Source organism: Megascapheus bottae, chromosome 23 (assembly GCF_031878675.1).
Source record: "Megascapheus bottae isolate mThoBot1 chromosome 23, mThoBot2.hap1, whole genome shotgun sequence".
Classification (NCBI taxonomy): Eukaryota; Metazoa; Chordata; class Mammalia; order Rodentia; family Geomyidae; genus Megascapheus; species Megascapheus bottae.
Genome location: NC_143531.1, coordinates 19550516 through 19573857, shown reverse-complemented (window position 1 = coordinate 19573857; position 23342 = coordinate 19550516). Strand labels below are relative to the sequence as shown.

The window sequence follows — 23342 nt, the reverse complement described above, 5'->3', positions numbered from 1 at the left end:
GATTTGTTTTGTTTTGTTTGTTCTTTCTCTCTGTAAGCTAATTTTCTCTACTCAGATCACTGGAAGTCTGTTATATTTTGTTGAAATGACATGTTGCTTGGCTGTAGAAGCACAAGATAAAGTCAATTAGGATCTTTAAAACTAAGTCTGGCATGGTAGCCCACATTTGCAGCCCCAGCTCATTAAAAAAAATAATCAGATTTTGAGAGGGTTGCATTTCCAGGCCAGCCTAAGCAAAATGCTATTGAGATGCCCATATCAGTAAACAAACTGGGTATGGTGGTACACACCATAATTGTCTTGAGCAAAGAGGTTTAGGTAAGAGTATTTGTAGTCTAAGACCATCTGCAGGCAAAAAGTGTTCGATCCAATCTGCAAAATAACTAAAGCAAAAGTGTGGGGTGTGTGGCTGAAGTTTGCTTAGCAAATGGGAGGCTTTGGCTCAACCCAGGAAAAATTATGTTTTGAAAGAAAAAAATATCATTAATCTAGGCATCCATATAATCCCAGCTACGTGGGAGGCAGAGAAGGGGGGACAGCAATTGAAAGGTTGTCTCAGTTACAGGCTCATGACTGTAATCCTAGCTACTCAAGAGGCTGAGATCTGAGGATCGCAGTTCAAAGCCAGTTAGAGCACTAAAGGCCTTAAAACTTATCTCCAATTAACCACTAGAAAACTGGAAGTGGCGAGGTGGCTCAAGGGGTAGGGCAGTAACCTTGAGCTTAAGAGCTCAGAGACAGTGCCCAGACCCCAAGTTCAAGCCCCACGACTGATAAAATAAATAAATATTAAAATTAACACTAATAACATGTATAAGTAGTTAGATACTTTCCCTAGAAAGATGGATAAGAAAATTTACCTTTAACAGGCTCATTAATTTTAAAGAAATACTCCATGAATTAGTGTTTTGAGTGCTATATTTTTTTTCTATATTAGTTTTGGATCAATGCAAATCTGTCAAAAGAATAGGCTATTTAAAATGAAAACAATGATTATAATTGAAGTTATATAAAATGTCTAAGCATGACTTTCATTGCCTATAAATAGATTAAATATAATACTGAGAAAATAAAGCTTTATGATCAACATTACAAAATTACATTGTAACCTCTGTTTACAAAGCCAGCTTCAAAAAATACTTTGTCACTGTGTTTTTTTCCTTGAGTGAACATTTAGTAAATAAAAGTCTTTTCACCGGTTTATATATTTCTTAAGTATATTGTCTGGGGTGAAAAACATGTCACTCACTTGTTGGTTTATAAGAAAATAACCTACTGTCTCTCCTTGATATAGTGGCTGATGTTAGTGATGAGTTTGTGAACTATTACTTTCCCAGTTGTAAACAGAAATGGACTTTCCTTTAGGAAAAGAACACAGTAGATCCCTCTTGAACAGAAATATCCAGAAGAACTTTCCCATTTTGGTTAAATCAATGTCCTGTTTACTTAGGTCCCTTTTAGAAATCTGTTTGTACACTAAAGAATATCAGATTGCACTGACTACTGAATTTAAGGAGATGCACTAGTTCCGTTTAGATGGTTAGAACATCTTTGAATTTCTTGACTCCTCCTTGCTGGGTTTAACAGAGGAAGAAGGCACAGAAACCTACAGGCCAAATGGGGATGAGCCTATCCACATCAGTAGAAGGTCAGACAGCTCCTGGTCATTTTCCAAGTGCAGAACTTTATGGCAAAGGCACAACAGAAAGTACAGCTTAGACGTAGGCTAAAAGGAAAAGTTGTGATTCCCACTTCCAAACTTTGGGCCCCATAATAAGAATACATTATTATGTGGGACTTTCCCAACATCGCAGAGTAGACTGCCACATGAAGCATCTTCCACTGAAATGGTGTCTGGTGGACTTTTGTGCCATATTGCTCCAAAATTTCAATCCTCTTCATCTTGGCCTACCATGTAGCTAGGATGACAGGCATGCCACCACATCCAGTTGAAAAGGGACACTGGCATAAAGGGACTAGAAATGTTTCTCATGCCACTCATATATGTAGTTAGCCATCCCAAATCAGAAGTAACTGCAGCATTCCTCCTTCTAGAATCAAAAGCATGTCCTGGATGTCCTGAATCAGAATATGCGTTTCAGCAAAATGCACTCCTGTGTGATTAGTTTCTTCATTAAGCTTGAGAATTGCTTCTTTAGCAGCCAGGTGGAGTTTATAAATTCCCTAGGCATGTATTTTCATGCATAAGAAAGGATAAAAGTTTGAGTTCATGAGTTTCCATTAGTTAAGTATTTAGTGTTTTAGAAAGATCTAAACTAAAGTACTTTTATGGCTTCACTTTTTCCCCCACTACAAAATTAACACTACAACAGAGTACACTACATTTCAGAATTCCATCTTAAGTCTTCTATCATTTGTAAAAGAGATTTCTTTTGTTAAATAGAAATGAGTTTTTAAACCTTTTTGATGGTGACTCAGGTCTGTAATACTAGCTAATTAGGAGGCTGCGATAAGAGCATTGCAGTTCAAAGCCAACCTAGGGAAGAAAAGTCCCTGTGAGGTTTTTATCTCCAATTAACCACTCAAAAACAGGAGGTGGAACTGTGGCTTAAAGTGGTAGAGCTATAACCTTGAAGAGAAATTGCTCAGGGACAAGTGCCTGGGCCCTGAGTTCAAGCCCCCCCATATATATATATATATATATATATATATATATTAATCAACATAAGAAATAAAAATTAAAATATAAATGAAACAATCTGGCTTTAAGAAGCTCTATACAAGTAGCTATATCAATAGGTCAAGTGATATATAATGTTGCAAGGTTGTTATAATTTGAGGGGTGGTTTCTCACTCATGATAATCAAGTAGTATTTCCAACCAGAGGCAGAGACTATCCAAAGGAAAAAAAAGAATACTTGAGGATTCTGAATAAGAAAATAAAGATCAGTATGTCTCAAGTGGAAGCTGAGTATACATGGTTTACATGCATCTGCATTAGGGGAGAAGGGTCATAGTGTGTGAGAGAATCTGGCTCTCATTAAAGCTTTTAATGTTCTCTGCAGAGTTAGGAATCTGGCCCAGAGTCAAGGGGCCATTATTTGTTATTATATGATTTTAGGAAAGGAGCGAGGGTGGCATTTTTGAAGGCTAATGTAGGCCTCAGAGCATTGAATGGAAGTTGGCCATAGACAGAGACAAACGAGACATGATTTGACTATACTAGGCAAGAGTGGTTGTCACATGAATTACAGATGTAGACATAGGAATGGAAAGTAAAAGTGACATATATGTATAACACATATATGTGACACACACTTATATAATATATAAAATATATTACACACTGAGGGAGAGAGGGAGAGAGAGAGAGAGGCTCAATTTTGTACTATCAATCTGATCTCTCAGCTGTCTAACTTTATCCCCAGATATAACACTTAACCACCCTTCTTATGAGTTTAGATTTATTTTAAACAAAAATTGATTTTTATTTTAAATAGAAATGGTAGACATATATTTTTCCATTTGTATATTAAATGTTATTCAGTTTTAAATATTTAATTATGTAATTCTTTGGAGGCAAGGTTATAATTGTGTTTTGACATAAGTTTTGTTGGTAAGTCTGCAGCCTAACATATCCTAAAACCAAATAAATACTGTGATAACAAATAATATAAATAAATAAATACTGCAAGCTCAAACTTAAATTTCTGTTATTAATTTGAATTGGAGAAATGAACCTGGGGACTCAGCTCAATGATAAATAAATGAATAAACACAATAGGGTTAAATAGCTAAATTTTGTTTTCCCTCAATTTTTCTTTTCTGCTGGTATTGCCTTGAACTCAGGGCCTGGGTGCTCTTCCTTAGTAGTTTGGCTCAAGATTGATGCTTTACCACTTGAGCTCAAGCTCCACCATTGTCTTTTTGGTGGTGAATTGGAGATAAGAGTCTTATAGACTTTCCTGACTTGGCTGGCTTTGAACTGTGATCCTCATATCTCAGCTTCTTGAATAGCAAGGATTACAGATGTGAGCCACGGTGCACACTGAGGATTATATCATTCATAATGCTGCTGTTTCTTGATCTGGAAATCATCAAAGCCATATAATTCATTAAATTTATTTTCAGTGTGTTTAATTAGGTATTCAAAAGGGTTTCAATTCAAGAAGAATCTGGCGCATCTGGGTCAATGTCACCCTTCTATCATTCTCTTTCACCCCATCCAGTCAAACTCCCACAATATATAACATTTAATTCCCTTACTTTAGGAGTTTTCTCAGTAAACATGCGGAACTGAGCTTCTTAGAAGCCCATTTGTTGTTCTGATTTGCCAGTCACCCTGAATACGAGCTATATTTAGCGATTCTTATTCTCCTTTTAATTATTTTGGGAGGAAGGGGAGAGAAATGGTACAGATAGCTATTAAGGATATTAAATGTGCTACATCCTTTTCACTATCATCCTTAGAGTTAGTTTTAATAAAGATGGCTTCTGCTAAAAATAACAAAGAAGTTGGATTTGATAGATTTTTATCTGTGTAGTGTATATTCTGGATAGAAAAAAAATAACACCCGTAAACATTTATTGCATCTGGCACATTTTCTGCACTTTGTATCCATGTCTGCTTGCCCATCTTGTGCATTTGTGACAGCAATGACATTGATGAATCACTTTAATTTACCAGGCTACCGACAATTTGCCAAGACTATCTGTAAGAAGCAGCCGGAGCTGGTCCTTATGCTATCAGATGTGTGTCTTGTCCAAGAGAAATGTCAAGGATCAGAAGCTATTTAGATATATTTTGCACCAAAGATATAAAGAAAACCACATTAATAGTGTCTTAGCTTCTATTTTTAGTTTTCCCTCATTCACTTCTCTGTTTTGGATAGAAAAATCAATGCCTGTAAACATGCCAATTTCATTATTTGGTCACATTGACTGTAATATAATTTGGAACTTTTTAAGTTGTGAGAATCATGTTAAAAATTAAAATCATGCAAATGGAAATTAAGAGTGCACTGAAGAAAATGTGGCAGAACAACCTCTGGGAAACAATCTTCATGCCACTTAAAAAGCAAGGATATATTACTTTGACAATGGCAAGTGATGATACCAATTTTTCACGGAAATGATTAAGAGCCTAAGGTTGAAGGACTAGAGAATAGAATGCATGAACTCTCCAAGTGTTGTATAACCTTGGTGAACAATGGTCAATAGTGGTTAAAGGAAAGGTAATTGTACAAACAGGAAGAGAGAGAGAGAGAGAGAGAGAGAGAGAGAGAGAGAGAGAGAGAGAGAGAGAGAGAGAGAGAGAGAGAGAGAGAGAGGACAATGACTTAAAATAGAGACAAATTGTCTCAAGAGTGTGAATGTTATGTATTTTTTTGCAATACATTCAGAGCTAATAGGTGGGATGACTATCTCGTTCACTATGATGTAGTACTATATATAGCTTTGGAAAAACTGTTTATCACATACCTGCCATATGCTAAGATCTGTAGCTGAAATTTTATAGTAGGAAATGTATTAAAGAGCTTATTACAATATGCAAATGAAGTGTATGCCCCACCGACTGCCTTCTATTATTAGTATTAGTATTAGTATTAGTATTAGTATTATTTCAGCACTGAGGTTTAAACTCAGGGCCTCATATTTGCTAGGAAAGTCTATTATTCCTTTTTGATACCTGGAATCATAAAATTGTTATCATTAAAATATACATTGCATCTAGGTTTTTAAATCAGGATCATATCTTCATTCCTATGAGGAGTTATTCCCCTAGTCTTCATAAATTTGCATCCTCAGGTGTGAATAATTATAAACTCTTCTGTCATAAACTCAGTGGGGAAGTAGTTTAGAAATCCTATTGGAACTGAGTTATAACAGAACAAAAAAGAAAAGGGGCAAAAGATCATAACTGCCTTTCTTGTCTAACTTGCATAATACGTAGAACTTGTTCTAACCCTTTCAATGTGGCTAACTGAATAAAACATCGCTTATCAATTAGGTGAATCAAATTTGTAATCGAAAAATCTGCCCCTTTTTTGGCTTTTATAAGACTTTAAGTATCACTCATATGTTTTTTTCTCCCATGAGCAGTGAAGGCATACCAAATCAGCAGAATGAATATTTCAAGTTAATAGAACAAAGGTAGTTGAGGTATAAAGATGATTTCTTGATGTGGAGGAGGTCATGAGAAATATTTGGTAATTAACCGAGAGAAATTAATGGTAGCTTTGTAAAATCCCTTATATCAAAGAAGTCTAATTCCTAACTGTATATTTGTATGCTATCACTTTTTCTGCCATAGCCTCATGTGTTATGGTGGAAAATTTGGTCCATTGTTGTAAAAAAAAAAAGATGACAGTTTAAATAAAGGACACATTGGTATCTCACAGCTAAAAAATATACTTTCTTTTGTCTTTTCTTTTGCAGTACTGGGAACAAACCCATAGCGTTGCACTAGGCAAGTGCTTTGCCACTAATGTATAGCACAGACCCTTAAAATATACTTCACCTAACACAGTCTGAACCTTACATATAATCTCTATCTTGAGTTCTGCTCACAAGAAATCTTTCTCTGTTTTCCAGAACTATTTCTGCCTCCACGAGAGCTTAAGTGCATATCACCTTCTTTCATTATTTTATGTCCCTGGATTTAGGTCCAGGGTAGATACTGGTGCTAAAAAGTTATTCTAAGTTTTTTTAAAAAATTGAGTCAGTATAACTTCATTTTATTTCAGAAGTGAATTGGATATTCTGCTGTCTTCACAGTGTGTTTTTATTTATCCGACAGTTTTCCTTCAAATGAGTAAATGCCAACCTTGTATAGTAGTGGTCAAGCTGAAAGGACAGGACTGCAGGGAAAATACAATCTATATCCATGACAGATAACATGAGCATACAAAGCATTATCCACACAAACCTGTGGCGATAGGGAAGGGGAATAAATGATGTCAGTAGTAGTGCTTGAGCAATGTGTGTGAAGTACGAGTGTCTCAAGTAAGCTAGGGCATATGTTTGTCTTGATGAGAGAATTATGAGGCAGTGAATAACTGAGTACTTACTTTGTGAGGGTTGGTGGTCAGGTGAATAATAAGATACTCTATTATAAATATATAACATAATATATTATATAATATTTATAAATATATTTATTTAGAATACATATGTATACATTAATATAATATAGTTATAATATAATCTTATATATTGTACAATATAATATAATCATAATTATAATATATTATATAATATATTATATATTATAATCTTATATATTATACAAATACCATACATATATCTCATATTCATATATATTTATCTCATATATATGTATAAATATAAACTTTATAAAGGCTCAAGGTTGGGTGATAATGTCCATGGTTGGACTAGTATGAAGAACTGGTCTGCTCCTCAGGCTTTCTTTCCCTAAGATAGATCTCTTGTCATTAGCATATTAAAAGGGAAATCTAAATAAGAGTCTTAGAATTCAAAATATCCTTTGATCTACTGCAATCTTTTGTACTCTTGTAATTAATTTTCCTTCCTTCTCCTTCACCTCATAATTCATGCCGCCACATTTAAACCTTTTCCATTGGTATTAATAGGAGTTCTTTTCATACTTCAGAGGATGAATCATTTTAATAGCATTGCTTCTGTTTTTCAAGGCAAGTTTGGGCTTGGTTAGGTTTAGGAGCTGCTTTGAAAATGAGGCTCAGCAAACTATTTCCAAGTGAGATTTACAGAAATTTACAGAACACAGGAACCTATCAAGCAAGTCACACATGGCTATTTCCTATTGCTTTCTTATTCTTTATTTAAATTTTAAAATGCTTTTGTGTTCTTTAGTGCTCTCTGCATTATATTGTTTAGTTCTCATCTTCTTGTTTTCACTTTATTCATGTGTCCTTGACTGTATTTTATTTCAGATTGGGATTCTTAGGGAAACATGGTCTTCGTGTCTATTTTAAGTTTTTATTGAGCAAATTGTAAGTTTATGCAAGATTTCAGGAATTCTGCCCCCATTTTCCTCAGAACTTATAAAGTATAATACAGTATTGCATCTGGGCTGGTTGACCAGTTGTTTTTAACAGGCCTTGTACATTTAGTTCTTCCCAGGCTCTTACATATGTTGGTTAGTGTACATACAGAACCCTACAAGGGTTCCTCCTGTTCTCCTTACGTGGCTACACCCACCTCCCTTCTGTTCCTACCAGGGCTCATGCCATGCAGTTACACATGCTTTCCATTTCCACAATCGTGCAGTATGAAAATGTCTCTATAAATTCAAGGATACTTTTTTTTGGGGGGGAGGGGGCTGACTTCGTAACAATATGGACTGCTTTCATTTTGGGTTTTAAGACTAAGGAAGGACCTGATTTTTTATTTATTTATTTATTTTTTTATATTTTTATTTATTTTTGTATTTTTTTATTGTAATTTATAAAAGGGTTACATGATATTTGCCAGATAGCAGGTACATTATTTCACATACATTGATACCCTTTCACATGTCTTGGTACCCATTACCCTCCCCCCCCTTAGTTTTCCCCCCTTCCCTATCAAATTTCAAATAACCAAATACAAATAAATTCAATATGTCAGATAACAAAGTGAGATACTGTAACAATATGAGATAACCAAGGGACAGCAAAGGAGATGAGAGATAACATAGTACATTAAGGACAACAATCATTCATTATATGGCTTTTGTTTCAATATCCTGGAGGTCTTTTCAATTAGCTTCATACTATATGGCCTTATGTATCAAGGTTTTGCTCTATTGCAGATCTCTGCTAGGAGAGCCCAAGGTTTCTACTGATTATGACAAATGAAGGAAACCATTGAGCCTAAGTTCCTTTGAGTCTGGCTTACTTCACTTAATATGAATTTTTCTAAGACTTTCCATTTCCTAACAACTGGGGCGATGTCGTTTTTTCTGACAGCAGCATAGAATTCCATTGTGTACAAATACCACAACTTGTTGATCCACTCATCAACTGAGGGACATCTGGGTTGGTTCCATATCTTTGCAATGGTGAATAGTGCTGCAATGAACATTGTTGTGCTAATGGATTTAGTATGCCCTTGTTTCTGGATGGTTGGGTAAATGCCAAGTAGTGGAATTGCTGGGTCATAGGGGAGTTCTATGTTTAGCCTTTTGAGGCACTGCCACACTGCTTTCCATAGTGGTTGAACGAGTTTGCACTCCCACCAACAGTGTAGTAGTGATCCCTCCTGGCCACACCCCTCCAGCATCTGTTGTCATTTGTTTTCCTGATCCTGGCCATTCTAACTGGAGTGAGGTGGAATCTTAGAGTTGTTTTGATTTGCATTTGTTTTATGACCAGAGATGTTGAGCATTTCTTCATGTGTCTATAGGCCATTTTTGTTTCTTCTGTCTTTGGCCCATTTTTTAATGGGATGTTACTTTGGTGATTAGTTTTGGAGTGATTCAATTTTTTGAGTTGTTGATATATTTTAGATATGAGGCCTTTGTCCGTTGTTTGGTTGGTGAAGATCTTCTCCCACTCTGTAGGCTTCCTAATTAATTTACTAGCTATGTCCTTTGCCATACAAAAGCTCCGCAGTTTAATGCAGTCCCACTTATCCAGCCTTTCTCTGATTTGTTGTGATTCTTGGAAGAAGGACCTTATTTAAAAAAACCAAACATGTTGACTCCATTATTAGATTTTTAGATAAAGTAGTACTTCATATTTTAGGAGAGTACTAGGCCAGGAGCATGGTCTAGTGGTAGAGCGCTTGCCTAGCATGCAGGAAGCCTGGGCTCGATTCCTCAGTACCACAGACACAGAAAAGGCCGGCAGAGATGCTGGGCTCAAATGGTAGAGGGCTAATCTTGAGGATACCCAAGGACAGTGTCCAGTCCCGGAGTTCAAGCCTCAGGACTGGCAAAAAAACAAATAAATAATAAAAAAAAAGAAAGAATATATGGACGGAATGCCTTAATTTGTGTTAGTAGAGACTGAAAACTAATTACTGGGTAAAAAAGTGCTACAGAGGAGCACAAGACATGTATGACGCGGGTCAAAGGAATTCTGACTGTGTTGCTTTGTAACGTGCCTGAGGATGCAGACATGGTGTGTGTGTGTGTGTGTGTGTGTGTGTGTGTGTGTGTGTGTGTGTTGGTTTTCTTTTCCTGTCCCGGGGCTTGAACACAGGGCCTGGATGCTGTCCCTAAGCTGCTCTGTGCTCAAGGCTAGCACTCTACAACTTGAGACAAAGTTCACTTCTGGCTATTTCTGAGTAGTTTTTATTGGAGATAAGAGTCTCACATATTTTCTTGCCCCATCTGGCTTTGAACCATGATCCTCAGATCTCGGCATCCTGAGTAGCTAGGATTACAAGTGTGAGCCGCAGGAGCTCCTGCCTACTGAAAGTTTTTGCATTGAGCAGAAACCGTAACATTAAAAATCCCCAAACATCTCTATATTGCATTGAATATGACCTACTTTAAAGAAGTAACTTTGGTTGCAGGCCCAAATGCTAGCACTTCTGTTATGTAACTTCAAAGGATTTCATTGCCCTTTGAGGGAGGAAATATACAGAATTAACATTCTTGATAATGATTCTGATCACATAATCAAGGTAGATAGTGTCTGCCTTTGTGTCCAGAGAACGTTTCAATATAAACATCCTTAGGTTTATGAGCCTAGGACTTTGCTCAGGGAAGTGGTTATTAGTGAGATATCAAAGTCTTTTTCTCCCCCAGTGCTAGGGATAGAACCCAGAGCTCTGCAAATCCTAGGCAAGCACTCTACCCATGAGTTACAGCTCCACCCTTCTCACTTTTAAGATTTTTTTAATGCTATTAGTAAGGTTGATATTGGTCAAATCAGTCAAGCCTTCCAAGTAAGAGATTATTTATCTAGCCATGTAGAAAACCCATATAATCAAGCTCACAGAACCTGCAGCATTGAAGCAAAGAAAAGGCAGATCCAGGTTTGCACAATACAAGAGGTTCTGTAGGGTGGGAATTTTACTGTGGCACTTTATTATTATTAGTAGTAGTAGTATTGGTAATAGTAATAGTCGTGATACCACTAGTAGTAATATCATTATTACACATTTCTATTTTTTTTTGTGGGATACCAGTATCATGATCACAAGTTGGCAAAGATTTAAGGATTATGTTATAAAACTCCAGTTATTTAGCACCAGCTAAGGTGCTGCATTGTGCCTTGTATGGATAGATACCCACCAATGGCTCCACAGAAAGTTGAATTGAGGCTGGAAACCGTCCACATATTTTATTTTCATCATCAAACCTCATTGTTTGCTATTCTTGGCTATTGTGACATGTGTTTCTTTTTTATTTCCTGACATATTATATTAAATATCACAAGTGGCTAGGCTGTGCAGTGCCTATAATGATTAGTGAACAAGATACAATACGCCGTTGTTCACATTAGATTTAGGTTACCTTCTGTGGAGGAAGGATTTGTGTCTTTCTCCTCATTGTGTGCAACAGACACAGCAGATTCTGTTGAAGAAAGATAGTGTTTGTCGTTTGTATGTTGAAAAGTGATGAAGAGGGATGCTTCCAGTTCTGGTACTAAATGAGAAACCTGAAGCACAGAGGCGGGTCATGGGATCCCAATCTGCACACGTTTTACTCATCGGCCAGGTGGCGGTAAATGTTCAAAGACACCAGAGCGTTCATGTACTCGTGTACGGATCTCAGTGGTTTCTAAGGAGGCCCTCAAATCTCTCAGGTGCATAACTTCCCAATCTTAAAAGAGACCCCAGTGAAGAGACTCTGTCAAATTTTGTCCTTTTTATTTCTTAACTTCTAGCCCTTTAGTAACTGAGCTTTCCAGAATCAAAACTGCCTTTGTGAATTTTTTCTTAAAATTGAGAAGGATCCAGGCCTATAATCCTAGTTGCTCAGGAGGCTGGGGTGGGAAGGTCACAGTTTCAAAGCCAGCTCAGCAGAAAACTCCAAGAGACTCATTTCCAATTAACCACCAAAAAAACTAACTAAATAAAAATAAACAGTCGAAGTAGAGCTGTGGTTCCAATGGTAGAGCACTAGGCATGAGCACAAAAAGCTCAGGGACAGTGCAGAGGCTCTGAGATCCAGTCCCAGGTCCAGAACAAAGTTAGAGAGAGAGAAGAGAACAAAATGGAAGATTTACTTTAGAGATTATAAATAGTAGCATTATGAGTAACCTTTCCAGTCATCTTTCTTTATCTTCACTGTTACTGTTACTTGCTTAGGAAACATGTATATTGCCAAGAGCTTACACAGTTATCTTAACTAAACACTGACAGTTTTCCATCTTGGTCATGCTTTATTTTTGGTGTTTAATTTAGCAGATGCATATGATTAATGATAGTTACATGTTAGCAAGTGGAACATAGTTTTAGAACCATAATATAAAACACTTTTCCAAAAAATAAACTGTGTGATTTAGATGGATATCTTTTCTACCTCTTAACAATGTTGTGAAAATGAACATTTCCCCACCATTGCAAAGAATATTATGTTACTTGAAGGGAAATGGATACACCTAGAATAAATCATGTTAAATGAGGTAAGAAAAGCTCAGGCGTACAGGGCATGTTTTCTCTCATATGAGGAAGTTAGATGTAAAATACACTGGGACATAGTAAATAATATAGGACTCTGGGCTTTCACAAGCAGTGAGACAAAAGGAGTACAGTTTAGGAGCAGAATACAAAGTTGCAATACCTCTGTGCCTCTGATCACATAAAATAATATTTACTGAAATGACCTCTAGGAGATGGAAAAAAGAGGTTGTTGTCTTTGTTGTTGTTTTGTTTTCATTTTGCTTGTTAGTTCATTTATGTTTTTGAGAGGATGAGAGGGACACATAGAAATGATCATATGATATGATTTGAAAATACATATTTATTTGAAAATTTGAAGTTAGAAATGATCAAAATAGTATGTGAAGCCAGCTTATACTTCTCAAGCCTCATGTGTAATACCTCTAATAAAGCAAGGTTTAAAAATAACAGCTAAAATGTCACATTTCTCTGGGGCTACACACACATTCACCTTTTTCATGTCTTTTAAAGTAACTTTTAGCATCCCTGGGTTTATTGCAGAACAACTGATAGCAGGAAATAGACTTCCAGCCACACAGAGTTGTGTTGTTTTTTTTTTTTAAATTACTTTTCCTATCATTTAAAGATGATCATTATGGACTCTCTGATCTCTGTTAGACATTATGCTAAGTTCTTTATGCAAATTACCTCATTAACTCGAAGCAACATAGGCAAGAATCATCTAATTCCTTTCACACACAGGAATGGGAGGCTTTTTAAGAGGTTAAGTCCTAGAACCAGTCTTGTCTTAGCACAAACAAAACTTTTTCAAATATTGAATGGTCATGTTGGATTTTTCACCTGGTGACAGCTGCCCTGACCATTGTGAAACTCAGCCTTTCCCAGCCCCCTGCTTTCTTTGCTGTGTAGCTCATTTCTTGCAGCTGTAACTATCCCTGGTAGAACCTAAGAAGCCTCTGTGGCTGGGGCCTGCCATGGGATGCAGGCTGAGCATGCTCCAAGAGCAGAGTGTTGATGTTCAGGACTTCAGGGACTGCTGGCTGCTGCCAGCTTTCTTGTTATCACCAATGGCCCTGCTGTGTTGTGAGTGCACTGCCAGCTCTCCCCGTGCCAGTGCTGCTGTTGTCCTGGGTTCCTAGCGTCCTAACAGCCATTCTGTGGAGAAACAGTTGCGTGGAGATTTCACTTCCTCATTACCTACAGTCCCCTAGCCCTAGGACTCAGGCTTCTGACCGTGGAATCTTAAATAGCCCATCCGGGACTAGTTTATCATCCCTAGGCATCCGGGGAAACTGGCCTTGAACCACATATGTGTATCTCAATTCTCCTTTCTCGCCTTCCCATGAGACTTCCTTTCCCAGAGGCTCTTTTCCTCTGTGGTGTGAAGCCCTGCAAGCTCTGGAAACACAGGCACGATAAACATGGGAACCCTAGAACCAACGTACTTTCTCGAGTCTTGTGGAATCCTCCCCTCAAAGGATATTCTAGTTCCAAAGAAATCGTGAAAGGACCCATTTTCTAACTGTGTGCCTGTATCTGTGCAAAAATGAAATCATACGAATCATCAAAGATGTTAGCAATGTAAGTCTAACTGTGGTATTCAGGGTGGTTTCGCATCGAATAATTAAATGAGCTCAGAAAGTCAACTCTTGCTTTGAAGCCTTATCAATAATTCATAGGCCTGATATCAAAAGGCTGACAGGGACAAGGTGATGTAGGTAATGGGATGGGTTCTTTTTCTCTTGTACTCTCAGCCCTTTCCCACAGGGAGGACAATGTTGTGTCAAACCTGGAAAGTGAAGAGGTGGCATGAAATTGTAGGAATTTCTACTGGTTTAGGACATGCAAAATAGATGTTCTTGAATTCTTTATCATCATAAGTAAAAGCAGAAGCAGGTTTGAATTTTTAAATTCAGCCACATAAAGAAGGAAGGAAGAACTTTTAATGGTCTATGTCAGAAATGTATTTTTCTTTTTTCCTGTTCTGCCATTTTAATTGTTTCTTTGAGTACCAGGAATATTCCTATTTCCACCCTTGCCTATAATAATAGTAATGTATTTTTGTAGTCTCTTTAATACTGAAAATATAAGGATCAGTAAATGCATTTTTGAATGTAAGATTTACTATCTTGATTTATCATATGCATAGATTTGTAGGATAAATTTTCACCCAGGTCTCTTATATCATTAATTTACATGAGGAATATATATATATGTGTATATATATATATATATATATATAGTTTTTTGCCAGCCCTGGGGCTTGAATTCAGGCCTGGACATGCTTTTGCTAGTTCTAGGGCTGGACCTCAGGGCCTGGGGCACTGTCCTGGAGCTTTCTCGAGGCTGGTGCTCTACCACTTGAGTCATAGCACCAGTTCTGGCTTCTCTGTGTATGTCATATCAAGGAACCCAACCTGGGACTTTGTGCATGCTGAGCACTCTATCACTAGACGACGTTCCAGGCCCTTTAGTTTGCTTTTAATTTTACATTTAATTTACTTTGTCTTAATTCTTTCCATAATTTTTCTTATTTTTAATTAATTTTATATAAGCATATAGGTTCTGTGATTTCATTTGTTCTCAAAAAAAGTGTTACCTATTCCTTCTTGTAAAGTTTTCACTGTGTCAGCTTTTACCTCGAGGTCTTTGATCCATTTGGATCAAAGTGCAGGGTGACAGAGAAGGATCCAACTTTAGTTTTCTGCAGGTGCTTAACCAGTTCTGCCAGCACAACTTGTTGAAGAGGCTGTCTTTCTTCCATTCTATTTTTTTGGCTCCCTTGTCAAAGATTAGGTGGCCATAGGTCTGTGGTTTAATATCTGGGTCCTCAGTTCTATTCCATTGGTCTTCAGGCCTGTTCCTGTGCCAGTACCAAGCTGTTTTGAGAATTATAGCTCTGTAATAGAGTCTAAAGTTTGGAATTGAAATTCCTCCAGCGCTGTTCTTTCTGCTAAGAAGTGTTTTTGCTATACGGGGTCTTTTATTATTCCATATGAAATTTTGGATTGCCTCTTCTATTTCTTTAAAGAATGCCATTGGGATATTGATGGGTATTGCGTTGAATTTGTAGATAGCCCTTGGCAAGATTGTCATTTTCACGATGTTGATTCTTCCAATCCAGGAGCATGGGAGGTTTTTCCATTTCCTCAGTTCTGCTTTAACTTCCTTTTTTAGGGTTTTAAAGTTTTCATCAAAAAGGTCCTTTACATTCTTAGTTGAACCAAACAAAAAAAGTCACTGTGCTTTAATATCTGTAGGTAAAACCATGGTGATGATCATAGAGGAATAAAGTATAGTTGTCTGAGTACTTAATGTGAATCTGTACTCCTGCCTTTTTATGAACATGCCGGAGCTCTTGTAATGCTGTTAAAACTGCAGCAGAATAGCTTTTAAATTTGTAGAATGACAAATAGCAAAGATAAATATTAGTTTTATGAGTGTTTAACATCCAGTCCATTATCTATGTTTTATAGTTCCATTTCATTTTAACAGTATGTATGAGAAATGTTTGTGTTCAGCTTTGAGTATTTTTTTTCCTCTTAACCAGTTCAGGAAAATGAGATTTGAAAGTAGTTGAATTTAGAGTTCCCATTTTAACACACTTATTTCTCAGTAGCTTATTCAAAGAAAATGTTAATAACTAAAATTTTGAAAATCCATTTTAAGGGGTCTGTAACTCCCATTTCCAGCATGAAGAACAAAAACTACTTCTTCCTTCTTTTCATTTCTACCTACTTTAGACCCATTATACTAAAATAAATCCTTGTGATACTTAACAAAATCCACTTTAATCTTCACTGTACATGCCATAGAAAACTTTAGTTCATGATTTCCTCAAAAATTAAAAAAGGATAAAATAATAATTTAGATATGAGAAATTCAGACCATATTACATCTTTAAGAACTCTCCAGAAATGGAAAGTTTATAGCTACCTAAAGTCATGTTTCCAGACTAGTTTCTACCAGACAAAAATGACTTCTTTAATGTCTGAATTTATTATTATTAACCTGTGAAGGGAGAACAATGCCTTGGAAATAATGATGTACCCTTAATTATGATGGTTTTGTTGAAAGCCTGCTACAGTAGTAAGAGTTTTATTCTAGGTTTCTAAAACTACTGAGGTAGTTTTCCTTGAGAATAAGTTTCGTATAAGGAATTTCCCAAGGCCAAGTTGTTCAGCTATTGCTGAGAACTGCTAGTTAATATTCAACAGTTTTCTTAATCAGAGTTATATCTCTTGCTCCCTACAGTGTTTCATAAAGTGATTGTGTGTTTTAAAGTGATATAGACAGGAGAAACAGTCTATCTAGCCAAGGTGCTGATAATGAGAAACCTGTTATTCCAGAGTGTTGATAAGAAAAGGAAAATGCTGTCAAAATACATTGCAAGTAATAATAATAATTTTAGCTCAAAAAGTCAACTCCTTCTTTTGAAGCACTTGTACTGTATATGACTTCACTTGTTTTTCCTAGATAATGAGGTGGCAGAGCTGTGGTGATAGTCTACTGTAAACCCCAGGATGACATGCAAGTGTTCAAGTAGTCTGGGGGTCCATAAATCATTGCTTCTGTCAGATGGCTGATTAAGTGTCTTCCCAAATGTTTCCTTTAGATTACAGAACATTCTTAGGCACAGAAAGCGTGTGGTACAGTAGAAAGCTCCGTTTGGCATTGCAAAAATGGGACAGAGAGATCACGTGGGAGAAAGAAGCTTTGCTAACAGGAAAAGAATGCAATACCAAATACTTCCCAGTAAATTCTGTGCTGAGCACACGGGTCTTGTTATTGCTTTTGCTTTTAACCTCAAACTATTTTCTATTTTTGCCAGATGATACTGTCCCGGAGGTAAAACAGAGCTTGTCTTGTTTGCATAGCTAGAGGTGCTTTTTCTTCAGTGGGTCTTCATTACTTTCAGAGAACAGTGTTCCTTCATTCTCCAAAGAAATGTATATTAAGATTTTATTTTGCTTGAGACAGCTTTTTCGAGGAATGAAGGGCTTTTAAAATGGTCCATTTTACTCATTATGTTGATAAATTTCCTGTAGATTTAGAACATTCAATATCAGAATACACATTTTGGACATTGTTTCTCCTAATTAAAAGCACACATTTGGCTATTAATTATGAAACAACACTCTTGCATCTTTGTAATTAATAGACTTTAAAAGGCTCTAAAATGCACAATCTGTCATTCCAGCGATGCTGAGATATGTACCGCACTACAAATATCCATCAGTGGTGTAGAATCCTGGGTAGCTTATCATGCCATCTAGGGGTAAAAAGTGTAATTCTCTAGTGGTGAAAGAATTAAAAGTTAGAAAAAAATGTTGAATGCAGACAGAGTAAGTTTATTTGAACACGTTAGAAAGACAGCAATACAGACATTCTGTGGAGTGGAGCTGCAGACTTTGGCACTGAACTGAGTTCTCTTGGAAGCTGGTTACTGTAGAATGGGGGTTTCTCCCATACTTCTCCTGAGCTTTGTGCTGATGTTTGATTGTCTGTGCGTGGCCCACCCTGCTTCATTTTGTTGATTAAATGGCAACCTAGGGGATTATGAGAAGAAGAGCCATTGGGCCACATGTCTGATTATTACCTGTCATGTCTGCTATTTTCAATCCCTATCTACCTAATAGTCCCTATTTCTTTCCCTCAGTTAATAAAAAAAATGCTGCAACATCTTTGAAATGTAATCTATACCTCTCGCAAATATTCAAATTAACTCAGTTACTTTGTATTATTATGTACAGTCTTTAAAATAAATCAACAAAGATGACACTTTCATTGTTAGCCCGTAATGATTTCACATGTCTTTCAAACAGATTGCTTTGATTCCAGGATTTTGGTGCAGTTATCTACCAGCCATTCTTTCTGAAGATGGAAATCTCATAGTAAGTTAGACAAACAGGTTTAATATCAATATTATTAAACTGTGACAAAACAGTAACCAGAAGATAGAGGATTATCTTCAGACCTTATAGAGAAGTTCACAAGAGAACAGAACACCATCTGAAGATGGTGTGCTGTCACCGAGTATGCAGGGAAACCAAAAGATGATGTGGACTTTGGCAATCAAACCTGTGATTGTGCAGCAGAAAACACCGGTACGCCCTCTATGGCCAGTCGGAGGCTGCAGAAGCCTGTGGGCTGCTGGGTGAAGTAGGGGTGGGGTTTGGGTAGATAAAACATAAGCCAACTAAGCAAATTTGGGCACTAGTAAGCATTTCCCTGAATGTAGGATACAGAAAGGTTATCACTAGAGCGTTGTTTCAAGACTGGCAAGGAACTTTGCAATTTGATATAGTTAGCAACAGAGTTCCATTACATTTTCTCAAACATTGCCAGAAAGCAGAGGAGGGAATAATCACTGCTCAGAGTCTCTCTGAGAGAGATTATTGTAAAGGAAATACATGGAGGAATTCCATCTATTGTCATAAGGTGTATATTTTTTGAAAGCTGTGTTCAGAGTTGGAAAACAATTAATTTATAAGTGGCACTTGTTGCCTTATATTCAGATGCTGGTTGTAGCTAATATTAGGGTATAGTTAACAATTATAAGAGCCCCAGAATATCAGTTGTTTACACATGTCCCAATCTTAATCTCTTACATGTGTCTATCCTTATAGATTGTTTGATTGTAGCTAAAGATATGCTTATTTTTCTTCTATTGTATTATTGAAACACATACCTATATCACTTAGCAGTGAGAGATACATATAACTATATCTAGCTATATTAATATGAATTTATATATATATATATATTTCCATCCATGTCTGTACACACACACTTACAGCATACTCAATGTATGCTCAAATACTTTAAGTGTTTCCACATCTTCAGTGGAAATCCCTTGTGAACTTTGTTGTAATTGAAACTATTTGATCTTGCTAGGGAACCCGTAGCTAATGCCTGTACTCCTTGCAGCTCAGGAGGCTGAGGTCTGAGGATCCGATTTCAAAGCAATCCTCAGCAGGGAAATCATGAAACACTTATTTCTAATCAACCATCAAAAAGACTGGAAGTTGAGCTGTGGCTCATGTGTCAGAGCGCTACGCTTGAGCAAAAGAGCTCAAGGATAGTGCCAAATCCCTGAGTTCAGGTCCTAGAACCTGCACAAAACAAAACAACAAATCTATTTGATGTCCCTATGAACAAGTAAGAAAACTACACACAGAGTCAGAGCTAGCAACAGTATAAGTTTGGTAGAGCTAAAGAGCGATACTAATTTGGAAATGAAGGAAAATGCAGATAAACTGAGCAGTTTTCACTAGTCAGTCATTTTCTTCTGGGTCATTAATACAGTCATGTTTGCAGTTTAGGTGAGAAAAAGTTAGTGACTGCTTTTACCTATTTTAAAGGTATCGATTATAAACATAGTTCTTTGTAAACACCTGCGATAACTTGCCAACTATTATGTATATTTAGGAGACATAGGTACACAGGTTTATAGATGTCAAGGGTGGTATTTAAAAAGCTATACAGTAATTAATAATTCCCAAATAAAGCAGGTCTATTATGTAGCAAAGTAACAGTACATGGTAAATCACTCTTGTTATTTATGTCAGTTGTTGCTTTCAAATTATCTTTGGCCAGCACATTTTTTTCTCCAGCATCTAGGACATAGAAAATGTTCACTATAAATGGTTTAGTCATTATTATGTTAAAGGGAAAATTCTTTGGTGGAAATACTATAATTGCTCTGGCAATTTGCTTTAGATTTGCAATATTCTCTCAAGATGCTGCTTTGTTTTCCCCTTTTAAGTGAAAGAAGGAGAGAGGGTGTGAATTTATCATACATAGTAAAGAAGATTTTAGCACATAAATTGTTTGCAATTCCCTTTTCAGAGAATGTTGCTGGAACATGAATATTGAGATCCAAATGCTTATAGTTAAATACTTTTTGTTTTCTTTGCGAGTTTGGAAAGTAGGTGATTCTGGAAAAGCCATTAGGATCCACATGTATGAAATGAATATTGGAATGATTATAGAACAAGAAATACATCTTGGGAAGGAGTAATTTTGTAAGAATCTTCCAACATAAAAGTAAAAGCCTGCATTTAAGATACATGAAGGAATTACTCTCCAAATCCCTTGAATAGAGCAGAGCCTCATTGTTTTAGAGACTGAGGAGCACGTGTAAATTCTAGAGGTTTTAAACACAAGCCCGTAAGAGTGAGTCCTAGCTGGACCAAAGCACCATTCTGAGCTCTAGAGTAATAGACGACTTCACAAAGCTATCTCCCCCTGTAACAGAAACATTCTAATGCCAGTTCTTGACTTGTCTGAGGACTAGCCGTATTATGAATACAATGAAGGTGCTTTTTTTAATGGTACAACCTTGTTTTCTTGGTAAATATCGAAGTATTTTATGTGATGAAGATTATTCTATGTGTCCAAATTGTTAGTATTATTCTGAACTTCAGGGAAAGAAAATCAGAGGGACTTGTTTTTTTAATGCCACAGGCCAATTTGTTGTCTAGCATAACTATTTTATCTTTTTCTTATTATGTTTTGAGAGAGGATCTCACTGTGTACTCCAGGATGGCTTCAGAGTTGCAATTGTTCTACCTTGGCATCCTGAGTATTCTTAGTATGGTCTGCACAATTGAACAGCAGTGTGTGTGTGTGTGTGTGTGTGTGTGTGTGTGTGTGTGCGCGCGCGCGTGCATGCATGTGTTTGCATGCCAGTGAATCACAGTCCTAGTTCTCAATCTCCTTAGTGGTGTGGATTATAGGTGAGAGCCACCAGTGCCATGCCAGGCTTGTTTAAAGGATGCTCGTCTTACTTGGTGGGTGAACATGTACTTTTCAAAAACTTTGGCTTGCTTCTTTTTTCTTTCCTCTTGAGGGATCAGTTTCCTCATCCGGTGGCTAACGCTTTCTCTAATCTAGTGCTTATGTCCACGTTTTTACTCTTCTTCTATTTTGATACTTTCTCGTAAATCACAAAGTTCAGGAAAGCAACACATTCGTGTAGCCTTAGATTTATTTGTCCTTTTAACAATGAAGTTTTTATTTGCATGCCTTGTAAAACTCGGATCCTTCATATAAAGATGACCATTGTACATCAAAATCACACGAATAACACCTTTCTAAGTGAGTATATCGATCTGTTTGGGAAGCAGTGTTTGTTGACCCAGTTTAGTGTTTCTGATTTTTAGACTACACTATCGAGTACCTTTAGGTCAACCTCATTCATTCTCTCTGGATAAACTCAGCAATTGCAGTGATAATATTCTTCTCTGAAATGCTATACTTCTTTGTCTAATTAAGATGTCCCAGAACACATTGTAAAATCTTTGCAGCCATGAGAAAACTAATAGCCTAGGAAAGATTGGAGCACATACATAACATCCTTTCTTGCCTTTTCTCTTCCTAGGGAATAAAAATGAAAGGAAATTCTAGAGAAGATAATTAATATTATTCCTTGAATATTCAGTCATCCCTTTATAGGAATGAACATTATTATTTACTAGGACTACAAATCAGTTTATCATTGCTGATTTGACACTAGAGTGAAGGAAGGAGGAAGGTTTTAAAGCATGTCGCATTTTACCATTTCATCTTATGAATTACCATTTAGGCTCCTACCAAATTTTGTGATGGAAAATATAGTATTTTGTATGTATATATTCTCAGTTGTCATGAGGATAAGGTCATTAAGATAATTAAGGTATAGACAAGTCAAATGTTCTTTGAGATTCCACAGTTTAAAAAAAGTTGAAGTTCAACTTTGGTAATAAGATTGGCAAAAATTTTCTTCATGTCCTTAGTAATTCACTCCCAGTATCTTTCATTAATTAAATTGGACATGAGAGAACATGTTTTTCCTATATTGGGCATCTAGTATAATTTATTCCAGGCATTGTGAAACTTCCATGAATGTAAAGCTATGTTAGGTGTGGTATACTGCTGCAGGCTACCATTTCAACACTCTCCCCAAAGAAGCAGGTACCTATCTGCAAATGACTTGTATCATTGTGATGTTGGAATTAGAGAAGGATGTAAGAAGAAGGGTATACTCAGATAGAAGTCCACTACAGTACCTGATGTATGGAGCTAAAGTTAAGGCTAATAATGTCAACCATATTCTGAAAGAAAAAGCCGCAAAGCATTAAGGGCAGCTATTCTCAGATGATGCTAGGTTTTCCAGAGGAAGAGAAAAGAAATCGATGGAGAATTTAAGGAAAGCTCTAACCTGTACTTCTGACTTTTGTGTGATGAAGTCCTGTCAGGCTGACTTCTTTTCTGCTAATGTCTTCACTTCAGCTTAATTGTTGCTTTGTGTTTTCATTGTGCCAAAGTGGCTAGCATACATTAGGACACTGCAGATAGAAGGCATGATTCTTCATTCAACTATCTAGTACTTCAAACCTCTCTGCCTCCTTCCCTCTCTCCCTTCCTTCTTTTCTTCCTTCCCTCCCACGCTTTTTTCCTCTCTATTAGACCAACCCTGCCCAATGTTTACTGCAAGTCCTAGGCTGAAATAGGACATACTTTTAACAGCTACTCCATTGATGTGACTGATTCTGTGAAGTTGCCGTGGCCGCTATTAATGTGTGCTGTGACTGTAGATGGTTTAATCTTTTGAAATGGTAAGTCTGTGGCTGCGAATGCTAGTTACATATTAAGAAAGGAATGAAAAATTAGTATTTGATACTTTGCCATGATATTCCAGGAAAAGAAACTAAAATTACCATATTTTATACAATTAGAGTCAAAGATCTTTCTAGTTAAATTATATCAAAGGGAAGGGAAAATATTCTTAGAAGCCCATGCTAATAAAATACAATATTGAGAAGTTATTGTTAAGT

General features: G+C 36.7%; 1 protein-coding gene across 1 annotated transcript in view; it reads left to right on the top strand.

Annotated features, from left to right (window-relative positions):
- The window catches only part of Ccser1 (coiled-coil serine rich protein 1), a 373946-nt gene that overhangs the window by 47861 nt on the left and 302743 nt on the right, over window positions 1-23342 (top strand). The window lies entirely within an intron of this gene.